The sequence below is a fragment of the Procambarus clarkii genome, chromosome 67, assembly GCF_040958095.1.
Source record: "Procambarus clarkii isolate CNS0578487 chromosome 67, FALCON_Pclarkii_2.0, whole genome shotgun sequence".
In the NCBI taxonomy this organism is placed as follows: domain Eukaryota; kingdom Metazoa; phylum Arthropoda; class Malacostraca; order Decapoda; family Cambaridae; genus Procambarus; species Procambarus clarkii.
In genome coordinates this window covers 28,509,201-28,521,700 of record NC_091216.1, presented here as the reverse complement: position 1 = coordinate 28,521,700, position 12,500 = coordinate 28,509,201, and the positions used below count along the sequence as shown (strand labels likewise).

The 12,500-nt window shown below is 38.7% G+C and overlaps 1 protein-coding gene across 2 annotated transcripts in view; it reads left to right on the top strand.

Annotated features, from left to right (window-relative positions):
• LOC138355470 (uncharacterized) overlaps window positions 1-12,500 on the top strand; it is a 550,270-nt gene that overhangs the window by 404,874 nt on the left and 132,896 nt on the right. For both annotated transcript variants that reach the window (XM_069310584.1, XM_069310583.1), the window contains exon 3: window positions 1,161-1,194. The gene's annotated coding sequence lies outside the window, so the exon portion shown is untranslated. The remainder of the gene's footprint in view (window positions 1-1,160; window positions 1,195-12,500) is intronic.

Sequence of the window (12,500 nt, the reverse complement as noted above, 5' to 3'; positions counted from 1 at the left end):
AAACTGATTTTACAGATAAAGGGTTGATTACTTAAATGCCATTATTAAGAAATTAATCTTAATTGATAAGACTCTTAGTTTTAACAAAAAAAGAGAGAGTTTCTGGAGATATTCGTCGGGTCTGTAGTGTCTGGGTTGTTTGTTTGTTTCTCTCACTCTCTCTCTCTCTCTCTCTCTCTCTCTCTCTCTCTCTCTCTCTCTCTCTCTCTCTCTCTCTCTCTCTCTCTCTCTCTCTTAATTCGAGCATTCTCAGAACTTGCAGGAAAAGCTATCAAACTGATACCTCGATAGCCATATAGTATTACCCAAGATAGCGTAATATCTATCCCCTATTAGTAATATCAATTATTACCCTAACGTATCTAGAGAAAATATATTTAAACACATCAACTGTTCCCAAAAGGCCAACGTATAGTGAATGGCAAAATAGATTACACTGAATCTAACACCTTTAGTATAGCTTAAATGAATGTATAGAAGCGTATGGTGAACTGTTTTATAGATGCTCACATTTTTTGGGTCTCGCATTTTTTTTACGTATGGATGTTTCGCATGTTTCCATATTTTTGTCATGGATTGCATATATATATATATATATATATATTTTCGCCACCCTCTGTGAGGCTGCACGGCGTGTACAGTGCGCTGATAATAATGAGTGTTCCATTTTAGGGGAAAACTAGTAATTGGTGCTTGAATGAAGCAGTAATTACTCCCCCAATTTGCCCATGCGGGAAGGGAGGGAGGGAGGGAGGGGGGAGGGGGGAGAGACACACCCACCCACACCTCTTTCATCACTTTCTCGTACTTCTTCTCCTCCTCCTCTTTTTCTTTTTTTTTTCTTCTTTTTCTTCTTCTGTTTCTGTTTCTCTCTGTTTACCTTGGTCTCCTTCAGCCTTTTCTACTTAACTTTTAATCTCTCTTTCTCTCTCTCTCTCTCTCTCTCTCTCTCTCTCTCTCTCTCTCTCTCTCTCTCTCTCTCTCTCTCTCTCTCTCTCTCTCTCTCTCTCTCTCTCTCTCTCTCTCTCTCGCTCTAGTATAGTCGTGCTAGCCTGGTTCCTCACTATTCTCCCCCTTATAATATATTATGTTGAGGCAACGGTTTTTCCCCTTTCCCTAAGGCAAAATCTAAAGATAACTATTTACCCTATTTTTTTCAGGCAAACCGCTTACTACCACATTCTTCATTGGAAGGTGGGTTATACCCTATAGCTGTCATCGATGGCTTTCTAATGACTGCAAGTAAGTGGGATTTACCTATCGTTTGGACTTACCCATTGTTCCTATGGCAAGTGGGCCTCGTCCCTATCATAAGTGACCTTCTATAACACGGGTGACCTATCACGAGTGACCCCCCAGAATAAAAAAATGATCTCCCCCCGTATCACAAGTTGATAATTCGCTCCTATGATCTTCCAGTGTAGCCATGAATCCTATATGTCCATGAGAGTCCAATGAAGACCCCCTAGTCTCTCTGTCTCTCTCTCTCTCTCTCTCTCTCTCTCTCTCTCTCTCTCTCTCTCTCTCTCTCTCTCTCTCTCTCTCTCTCTCTCTCTCTCTCTCTCTTACTCCACTTTCATATCAACCCTTCCCATAACGCTCACCTACTTACCCTTCTCTTCTCCCTTCTCTCATCTTCCCCCTTCTATGCTTCCCCCCCCCCCCTACTTCCTTCACTTCATTCCTCTACTCCCATGTCTTCCCATGCTTCTCTTCCCTACCCCACCCCACCCCCCTCACTTCCTCCCCTCTCCACTACCCCTCCGTCCCCTCTTAAAGCTATCCCCTCCAAAAATGCAACGGTTGCAAGCGAAGGCATCCCCTCTCCCCCTCCCTATCCCTCCCTACCCCTCATAATCCCCATTTCCAGCCGCACAGCTACCCCGGCTCAATCATGGATGCAAAAACGCAAGCACTACCCCCTTCCACCCCCCCCTCTCTCTCTCTCTCTCTCTCTCTCTCTCTCTCTCTCTCTCTCTCTCTCTCTCTCACACAAGCACAGACAAGCGTTGATATGTGCACCAATTTTTACTCATATGTATAGGGAGATAATTTAGGAGATGCTATGGGCTTGAGGGTCCTCTATAAACGCAAGCAAGCAAGGGCTCGTGCTTGCTTGCTTGCTTGCTTGCTTGCTTGCTTGTCTTCATAGAGGAAAGGAGATTTAGTGTGCGTGATTGTATGATCAAGCATTGACTTCCGGTATAAAATTTTGGCTTGTTTTGCTTTTCTTCTTGTCCTCATTCTTGCAAGCCCACGCAGACAATCAAGCAAGGAATAAGAAATCAATGAATCAAGTCTCAAATGCACAACCACCCCCCCCCCCCTCCTATCATCCCCCCTCTCCCCCATTCCCTTACGACCATCCGTTCTCTAATTTCCCTACACCTCTACACCCCCCCCCTCCCCCCCTCCGAGGAGAAAATAAGAGTGTGCTAGAGGAGTGGGGGGGGGGAGCAGATGAGTGGGGGCGCCGGTTGCCAGGGGAGACGCAGCATCTCGCGCATAAATCAATGCATTTATGGAATGCACATGTGCGCGGTGCTGAGGTCTTTCTCCTCCTCCTCCTCCTCCCCTAACCCCTTCTCCTGGGGCTCTATATTTCTCCCTCCCCCCCTCTTTCGGACCATCCATAATAACGCCTGGACGCGCCTCTTGATTAGAGCTATGTGGCTGGCTCTATCTCTCTCGCTCTATGTCTCTCTCTGTCTCTATAATCTCTCTATCTCTATGTCTCTCTGTCTCTCTCTAATCTCTCTCGCTCTATGTCTCTCTGTCTCTCTCTAATCTCTCTCGCTCTATGTCTCTCTGTCTCTCTAATCTCTCTCGCTCTATGTCTCTCTGTCTCTCTCTAATCTCTCTCGCTCTATGTCTGTCTCTCTAATTTCTCTCGCTCTATGTCTCTCTGTCTCTCTAATCTCTCTCGCTCTATGTCTCTCTGTCTCTCTAATCTCTCGCTCTATGTCTCTCTGTCTCTCTAATCTCTATCTCTCTCTCGCTCTATGTCTCTCTGTCTTTCTAATCTGTCTCTCTCTCTCTCGCTCTATGTCTCTCTGTCTCTCTAATCTCTCTATCTCTCTCGCTCTCTCTCTCTCTCTCTCTCTCTCTCTCTCTCTCTCTCTCTCTCTCTCTCTCTCTCTCTCTCTCTCTCTCTCTCTCTCTCTCTCCCTCTCTCTCTCTCTCTCTCTCTCTCTCTCTCTCTCTCTCTCTCTCTCTCTCTCTCTCTCTCTCTCTCTCTCTCTCTCTCTCTCTCTCTCTCTCTCTCTCTCCTTTGATGAAGAACTCTCACTTCTCTTCCTCCACACTTGGTTCCCCTCGCTAATATTTATCTTTCTCCTCACCTCGATTTCTCTTCTCCTAATTAGCACCTTTTTTCACTCGGGGGTCATTACGTTCGTACAATTATCATCTTTATCCGGGTTTACTCTGTCTCTCGGTCTTTATAATCTGTCGCTTATGTGGATTAATTGTGATCTTTGTGGATAATTTATTGATTGTTATCTCGTCTCTCTCTCTCTCTTGTTCGGAATGTATTGATTGTAGTGTTGTTTCTGTGAGTAATGTATTCGTTATCGTATTTTCTTTGTGGGTAATGTATTAGACTGTAGTGTAATCTCTGTGGGTAATGTATTTTCTGCAAGAATGTAGCGATTGTAATATCGTTTTTGCACCATTGTTCATGTTGCAAGCACATGCAACAATTCTGTCCGATTGATTGTTGTATAACCTAAGTGATTAATATCTTTTAGTCTTTCTTTCAACTCACTATCGCATTTTGCTACAACAACAACAACCCCACACACACACACACATAAACACACACACACACACACACACACACACACACACACACACACACACACACACACACACACACACACACACACACACACACACACACACACACACACATTAGGAAGTGATGTGGTGGAGGCTGACTCCATACACAGTTTCAAGTGTAGATATGACAGAGCCCGATAGGCTCAGGAATCTGTACACCTGTTGATTGACGGTTGAGAGGCGGGACCAAAGAGCCAGAGCTCAACCCCCGCAAACACAACTAGGTGAGTACAACTAGGTGAGTTCACACACACACACACACACACACACACACACACACACACACACACACACACACACACACACCCACACACACACACACACACACACACACACACACACATGCCAGGCCTTGGGAAGCCGGACAGGTATTTAGTGAAGCTATTAGACTTTCTTATTCATACCTGCTATACTTCGCCTGTTAGTGCTCTGTTTCTCACTAATCTCCTCACCCAACTGTAACAACGCCAATTCCTACCACCTCCCTGCCTTTCACTATCTTTCTACCTGCTACTAAAACAACTTTTCCTGAAACAAATTTTCCCTAAAAACAACTTTTCCTGAAACAAATTTTCCCTAAAAACAACTTTTCCTGAAACAAATTTTCCCTAAAAACAACTTTTCCTGAAACAAATTTTCCCTAAAAACAACTTTTCCTGAAACAAATTTTCCCTAAAAACAACTTCCCCTGAAAAACTTCCATTAAAACAACTTTTCCTGAAACTATTCTTCCCCTAAAACAACTTTACTGACCCTCACTAATCATGTCCCCCTCCCAAATTATGGGCCTAACCCCCCCCCCCACTCCCCCATTCCTGGGTCACCCCTTTGTCACAGTGTAGTGACCTTTCAACCCTCTTCCTCCATCGTCTTGGTAGAACACACCATTAACCTGACCATTATCAGTTTACTTATGCCTAAAGGAAAAGAAAGGAATACTCGGATGTGTTGAAATTTGTCTGTTTCTCTTGCTGCTAATCATTTATCCTTCCTACTCCTTCTCCAGTTCTCCGTATTTGTCGTTTTTAGTTATTTTCATCTTATTCTTTCCCTCTCTGTCTTATCCTCACTCGGTATCTTGGCTTTCCTCTGTGTTTTTCATTACTTTCTACATCTTTGTTTTCAATCTATTTTTCCCTCTTTCGTGTCCCATCTACTTCCTTCTTTGTATTGTAACTTCATTATCTTCAATCACTCTAATCTTCCATTTCTTTTCTCTTGTTCCACTCCACCTCGCTTTCGTCTTCTACTGCTCTCCGTTCGATTCCCTTTCGTCATTCTCCTTTATCATCTGTCTCACTTTGATTATTTTCAGCTTCACTTCCTCCAGTTCTTCTGTTTCTATTATCCACTCTCTCTCTCTCTACATCATTTTTGTTGACGTTTTTCACCCTCTTCTATATCATTCCTCTCTCATTTCTTATTCACCCTCTCATTCCATCTTTCTCTCTTTCCACCTACTTATTCACCCTCTCCTTGCAAGATGTAGTTTTGCTAAAACAAGTCCTTAATGTATTTCTCTGATTGGTTAGGGAAATCAGGTCATTTCAGGTCATTTGCTCCATGACCTATATCTCTTGACCTATGTCAAGAGACATAGGTCATGGAGCGCAAAGTGGAAGGAATACATGTCAAATAGCATGAGTTCTACGAACCTAGACAGTTCTAGGTCAAATAGCATCGTTCTAGGCACTTAACAAGGCCCAAGTGGCACACATTTCAGTGTGTGTCGTTGACTAATATTATTAAAAAAAACAATCCTTTCCACAGATATGCAACCAACCAGTCGAACAAATGTGGTGCAATTCCGTATACGGATTATTAGTCAACAAAGCAAAACTTGATTAGATTTGGGTGAGTTTAGGAACTGGGGGACTCATCTCACTTAGATTTTTAGGTTAGAAATGGGAATTAGTGGCTAGATTTTTCGTAGATAAAGTTTATATATTGTGTAACTTTATCTGTGGAATATGTGGACACTTTGACCTTAATACTGAGTAAATGGAAAACAAAACTTATGCCTATATTACAAACTCTGGTAATCAATCATTGGAATATGATTATATTGACATATCTAAAGACATTTTCGCAAAGTTATAGCAGAAAATAATATAAAGTTATGTTAGACGATTCTTCCTGTACGTGTTATAGAATAACAGATAGCAAGGAGATTTAGGGGATTGTACAAGATTATCCGTTGGAAAGACTAAATCTGGAAGCCCTGGAAATACAACAAACGCTGTATAACTGTTTGAGGCGGGAATATGACTGCAGAGTAAAATACAGTTCTGTGTTAAGAGGTTTTAAGATATATTAAGATGTACTAAGAAGATTTAAATTTGTATTATAATATATTAACAAACTTCTTTCTCAAAACATTTACTCCTAATTTTTCTTCTTAAACAGGATTATTACAATCATTTTGTATTATTGTTTTTCCTATTTAATTTCACTACTACAACCACTTTTTAGAAATTTATTTTGAGAATTGTATTTTGTAAATCTGTATATCTTCTGAACTAAATTTGCTTAGAATTTTATTATATTTAGTTATAAGAACGTTATATTTACTTATATTTACGTTATATTTATTTAGCTAAGTTATAAGTTATATTTAGCTTAAGAATGTCATTTGTATTACCACTGTAATATTTATGACTGTATTTTCTATTAGGGTGCATATAGGGACAGTTTTCAGTTATAAAATTCGCCTATTTTTTGGTCAACATTAACTTCCTAAGTTAATTTGTTCAATCTATTAATTCTAACTGCCTTGCTATCCACGCCTATGCAACTGTTTTGTTATCCAGGCTTTTCTGTCTCGTTATCCGGGTGAAATCAATTACCCAAATGCCAACAGACATACAAAATCATTTGCAGAATTGAGAAAATGGAAAGCATTACAAAAAATTCAATAGTGAACGAAGAATCCATCCACAGATCCTGTGTAGATATGATAAGAACCCAATAGGCTGGAGAACCTAAAATATATATATACCAGTTAACTGAGAGTTGAAAGGCTGGACCAAAGAGCTAAAGCTCAACCCTCCCTTACTAACCACTCTTCATTATCCACAACGGACGTCCATCACCATAAGGACCAACCGTTCATCTTAGTAACGTACTGGTCGGCTTACCTCGACGGATTATGAGGAATCGTCGTATAAATAGATTAATAGTCGGTCCGTTGGGGTGGAACCTGTGGGCCAGCATCCCCAAAATGACACAGGAGACGAGGTCCTCGACGCATACAGATAGGCTGATTAAGTGGTTTCTCCGACGGACGTGATCTAAGACTCCTCTCCCGTCATGTTAATTCCTTCAGGAAGGGGGATATATAACCCTTCCATCGCGTTGTCCGTTCCGTCGGAGGGATGGGGCACTTGACGGATTAAGAAGCCAGTCTTGGTCATTAGGGAGCGAGATCGAGAAAGGGGGTTGCGTCTGCGGAGGCTGGGAGATGCTGGGGGATTAAGACATATGGGCCTAGGTGTCACTTAACCCATTGTTGGGTTTTGGGAGCTTGGGGTGAGGGGGTGAGTGATGGATGACGACGCGAATGACTTGAGGAAACGAGGAGATATGCATTTGTAAGTGGACACCTCCGTCAGGCCGGTGAGAAGGTGGATATTGGTGTGTTAACAAGTGGACAAACAGGCGTTAGCAAGTGACCATGGATGATTAAAGACGCGGATGAGAATGGAAATGCAAAACGGCTGAACGCATGGGTATGATATGTGAATAATGAACCTGGGGAAGCTGAGTTGCTAACATGAGTAAATGAACATTAATGGATTGAGAGAGTCACTCCTGCAACCTCGTCCCTTTACCAAGAACTAACACGAGCGTGAATAGAGGGTCGTTAACATGTTGAGGGAAGGGTTGGCTGGGTTATGGACTTCATCACTCCGCAGACAGATAGACAGACAGACAGACAGATAGAGGGTGACGGTTGTAAGTGGGTCGTAAAAATAGATTACAGGAGCCTTGATTCTTCCCCTCAGATCGTTCAGCACAGAGGGTGTCTTAACTTTCACTTAAATCATGCTATCATTGTTGACCAAGTCTAATTATCTCGACATATATATATATATATATATATATATATATATATATATATATATATATATATATATATATATATATATATATATATATATATATATATATATATATATATATATATATATTAGATGATTGTTTTATCTCTTTTTTTTTTCCTTTTTATTTTCATAAGCCTGGATTCGATCGGTAGCATTATTTATTAGTCACTTGGAGGGTTATTAAGGCAAGAACAACTTTATTCACTACCGAGCAAGTTTGCTTATTCCAGGAGTAGAGTAAATTCTTCGAGTTTGTAAACCAAGAACTGGGTTTACACCTCTCGTTGTCAGTTGCAAGGTTCTGTATACTACTGGAAGCAGGACTAAGTAACCTAGTTTAACCAAAACTAATAAATACTTAAATTAACCTAAATTTAACCAATCTCAGTAAAGAAACCTTACTTAACAAACCTAACTTGAACAAGCCTAATTTAACAAACCTAACTTGAACAAATCAGTGTTGAACAAACTCAACAAAAACCAATTTAACATATCAACCTTAAATAAAACAAAAACAAAATCTAACAAAACTTCTTTAACAAAAATAAAGAAACCTAACTTAAGTTGGAATTAACTAAAAAAAAAAAAAATTGCATGTAATAGTTGCATTTAACGATGGAATTACAGGTCAGTGACCCTAATCACTCCCAAAAATAGAATCAATATTATAGAATCAATATTAAAATAGAATCAATATTATTATTATCAATCAAAATAGAATCAATATTTTTTTTCTGTTTTTGGTTTGAGAGACTCCACTAAATAGTAGATCAAGTGCACTCTCCAAGAGTCTCAGCTAATATAGCAGAAAGGTTTGTCATGTATTGCTAGAAGTTCTAGCAATGCATAACTAGGAAATCAATGCATTGGTACAACACATAGTCGGTACAAGGAACGTACACATATTGGTACAATATTCAGAAATGGTGAAAATTGTACCGAAGGAACGTTTTGGATAGATTATAGTCCCCTTATGGTTCGAGTTTGTGACCTACCTCTATTATCTCATTATGCTTGAGTTGTCGAGTCGTAAGTAACTACCTCCAAGAGTTGATCACACTTGAGGGTAAAGTCAGGAATATCAACCTCCCCAAAGCATACCATACATGAGTGTGGTATTAGAATTAACTACCTCTCCTAACTAATCGTACTTGAATGTTTTCAGTCAGCATCAACTACCTCCCTTAGTGTATCATACTTGAGTGTAGAGTCAGCATCAACTACCTCCCTTAGTGTATCATACTTGAGTGCAGAGTCAGCATCAACTACACAACCTATCTATGCATACTTAAGTGTCAAGCTCATTCTCAAAGCTCATTGCTGACTATAGAGACTCACGTAACAAGTATGCCAGGCGCTCATCTGGGTGTCACACTACCATTCTGGATATCATCTTGTCTGGATATCTTTTTGTCCTGTCGCTATTCATCCTATACATAGTTTTCTACCCATTTGCCTATATGTATATTCGCCTATTTGTATACGCTTGGGCTTGCATAGGGGGCTGTAGCTTCTTAGCTCCACTTTGTAATTGTTAATTGCCTTGAGTGAGGCAATTAATGGAATGATGTGTGTGTGTCTTATTTATAGTGGGGTTACCCGGCGATGCCCGGGGCTACCTGGGACTAGAACTTTAAGACATTTTACACTGAAGATGTTTCTTGTGATATCCCTACAGAGTGATTTGGGTATTCATTATCCTTGTTCACACCTATTTTAACTCGGTTGTGCTTTGTAGAACATAAGAACTAGGTTCTAGGTCACGTCTTTCAATATATATATATATATATATATATATATATATATATATATATATATATATATATATATATATATATATATATATATATATGAAGCGCTCGTGTTTTCTATCCTCTTTGGTTTGTTATTATATATCATTAATGTATAATGAACGTAGCTAAATCAACGTGCATTATATGTAATGTCTCCCTCCACTACGTTACAATTCATGTTTGGAGTGTGGAGCTCCACTAATTCTGTGTTCTACGTTTCTAACTGTGTACTAAAAATGTGTGTGTGTGTGTGTGTGTGTGTGTGTGTGTGTGTGTGTGTGTGTGTGTGTGTGTGTGTGTGTGTGTGTGTGTGTGTGTGTGTGTGTGTGCTAGTATATTTGAAAGCGTTTGCATTTCTCAATAACTCTATCCGCCCTTTTTTTTTGGTCTCATCTTCAGAAACAGACCAATTTGTTACATTTATGAAAAAATCTCTCGTAACCGATTTATACCAGGGGAGCTAATCTCACTCCTAAATTGCAGCCTTCTTTTTTTTTTCTTTGTGCTTTTATTGCTTTCTTTTTCATTTTTTTAGAGTAGCTGCCCCTCGCGAACTGTTATTAGTAAAAAAAAAATAGTATATAGTTTTTACGTTCCAACGAGTAATATAATGTGGGTATTTGGTTTGGTGTTGGAATTAAGGCTTAAGGACCCTCTTTAAGCCTTTAAGATATATATATATATATATATATATATATATATATATATATATATATATATATATATATATATATATATATATATATATATATATATATATATGTCGTACCTAGTAGCCAGAACGCACTTCTCAGCCTACTATGCAAGGCCCGATTTGCCTAATAAGCCAAGTTTTTCTGAATTAATATATTTTCTCAAATTTTTTTCTTATGAAATGATAAAGCTACCCATTTCATTATGTATGAGGTCAATTTTTTTTTAGTGGAGTTAAAATTAACGTAGATATATGACCAAACCTAACCAACCCTACCTAACCTAACCTAACCTATCTTTATAGGTTAGGTTAGGTTAGGTAGCCGAGAAAGTTAGGTTAGGTTAGGTTAGGTAGGTTAGGTCGTCGAAAAAACATTAATTCATTAAAACTTGGCTTATTAGGCAAATCGGGCCTTGCATAGTAGGCAGAGAAGTGCGTTCTGGCTACTAGGTACGACATATATATATATATATATATATATATATATATATATGTCGTACCTAGTAGCCAGAACTCACTTCTCAGCCTACTATTCAAGGCCCGATTTGCCTAATAAGTCAAGTTTTCCTGAATTAATATATTTACTATAATTTTTTTCTTATGAAATGATAAAGCAACCCTTTTCTCTATGTATGAGGTCAATTTTTTTTTATTGGAGTTAAAATTAACGTAGATATATGACCGAACCTAACCAACCCTACCTAACCTAACCTAACCTATATTTATAGGTAAAGTTAGGTTAGGTAGCCAAAAAAAGCTAGGTTAGGTTAGGTTAGGTAGGTTAGGTAGACGAAAAAACATTAATTCATGAAAACTTGGCTTATTAGGCAAATCAGGCCTTGAATAGTAGGCTGAGAAGTGCGTTCTGGCTATTAGGTACGACATATATATATATATATATATATATATATATATATATATATATATATATATACCTGCTTGATTATTGTATTAGTGTATACAACTGCTAGATTGGTGCACAAGGCTTTTCTTAACAAAAATTTTACAACGCATAAAAAATAGAGTAGATTATGTAGCAATTTAAAGGTTGTTCACTCAATAAAATAGGAAAGTAACGGTGGTTTACTGAATAAAGAAACAAAGTAAATGTTGACCACTGAATCAAGTATCAAAGTAAAGGTAGTTTACTGAATGAAGTAGCAAAGTAAATCGATTAGTGAATAAAGTAGCAAAGAAAGTTTGTTCACTCAATTAAATAAAACATTAAAGGTTGTTCATTAAAAAAAAGCAGCAAAGGTTTGTTCATTCCATAAAATAACACATTGAAGGTTATTAAGGCTCAATAAAGTAGCATAGTAAATGCAGTCCCCAGAATAAAGGTCAGAAATCATTATAAAGAAACAAAATAAAGTCATGGATTAGACTCTCTTTCTCTCTTTCTCTCTCTCTCTCTCTCTCTCTCTCTCTCTCTCTCTCTCTCTCTCTCTCTCTCTCTCTCTCTCTCTCTCTCTCTCTCTCTCTCTCTCTCTCTCTCTCTCTCTCTCTCTCTCTGCTACTCATCTCAATTACCTTCCCCCTCATATTTCCTGATATCTCGCCCACTCATTCTTCCTTTACTCTAATCATAGTCAGTCCCTCATCCTAATCCTGATATCTTGCTATTGATACGAATGTCAGGGTTTTCATTGGAGCGTTCGTAAGTCTGCTCTTTCGTGACCTAATTGAGATATCACTGCGGATATCCTGATTCAGATGAATGTATTTTAATATAATTATAACTTATTATTTTTATTAGTTGTTGTATGAAACATACTTATCAGTGAAGGATGTGTTGCAATGTTGTATTTTTTCCGTTCAATTTAGTTTCTTGTTTCGTTCAAAGTCTATCATTGATCTTATATTTGTGCAGTTGAGTTAAAAATTATGCATCAGTTTAACACTCTGACAAGTTTCTTATTCTGGCAATACTTATACTTAACAGTGATAAGTGAAATTTGTTGATATGTTGAATTCTCGATTAGCCAAGTCACAATAATGGGAGCTGAAAATTTTGACACTCAATGCACATTTCTAAAAATAAGTGGCGATGTTTCGGTTTCGTCCTGTCAC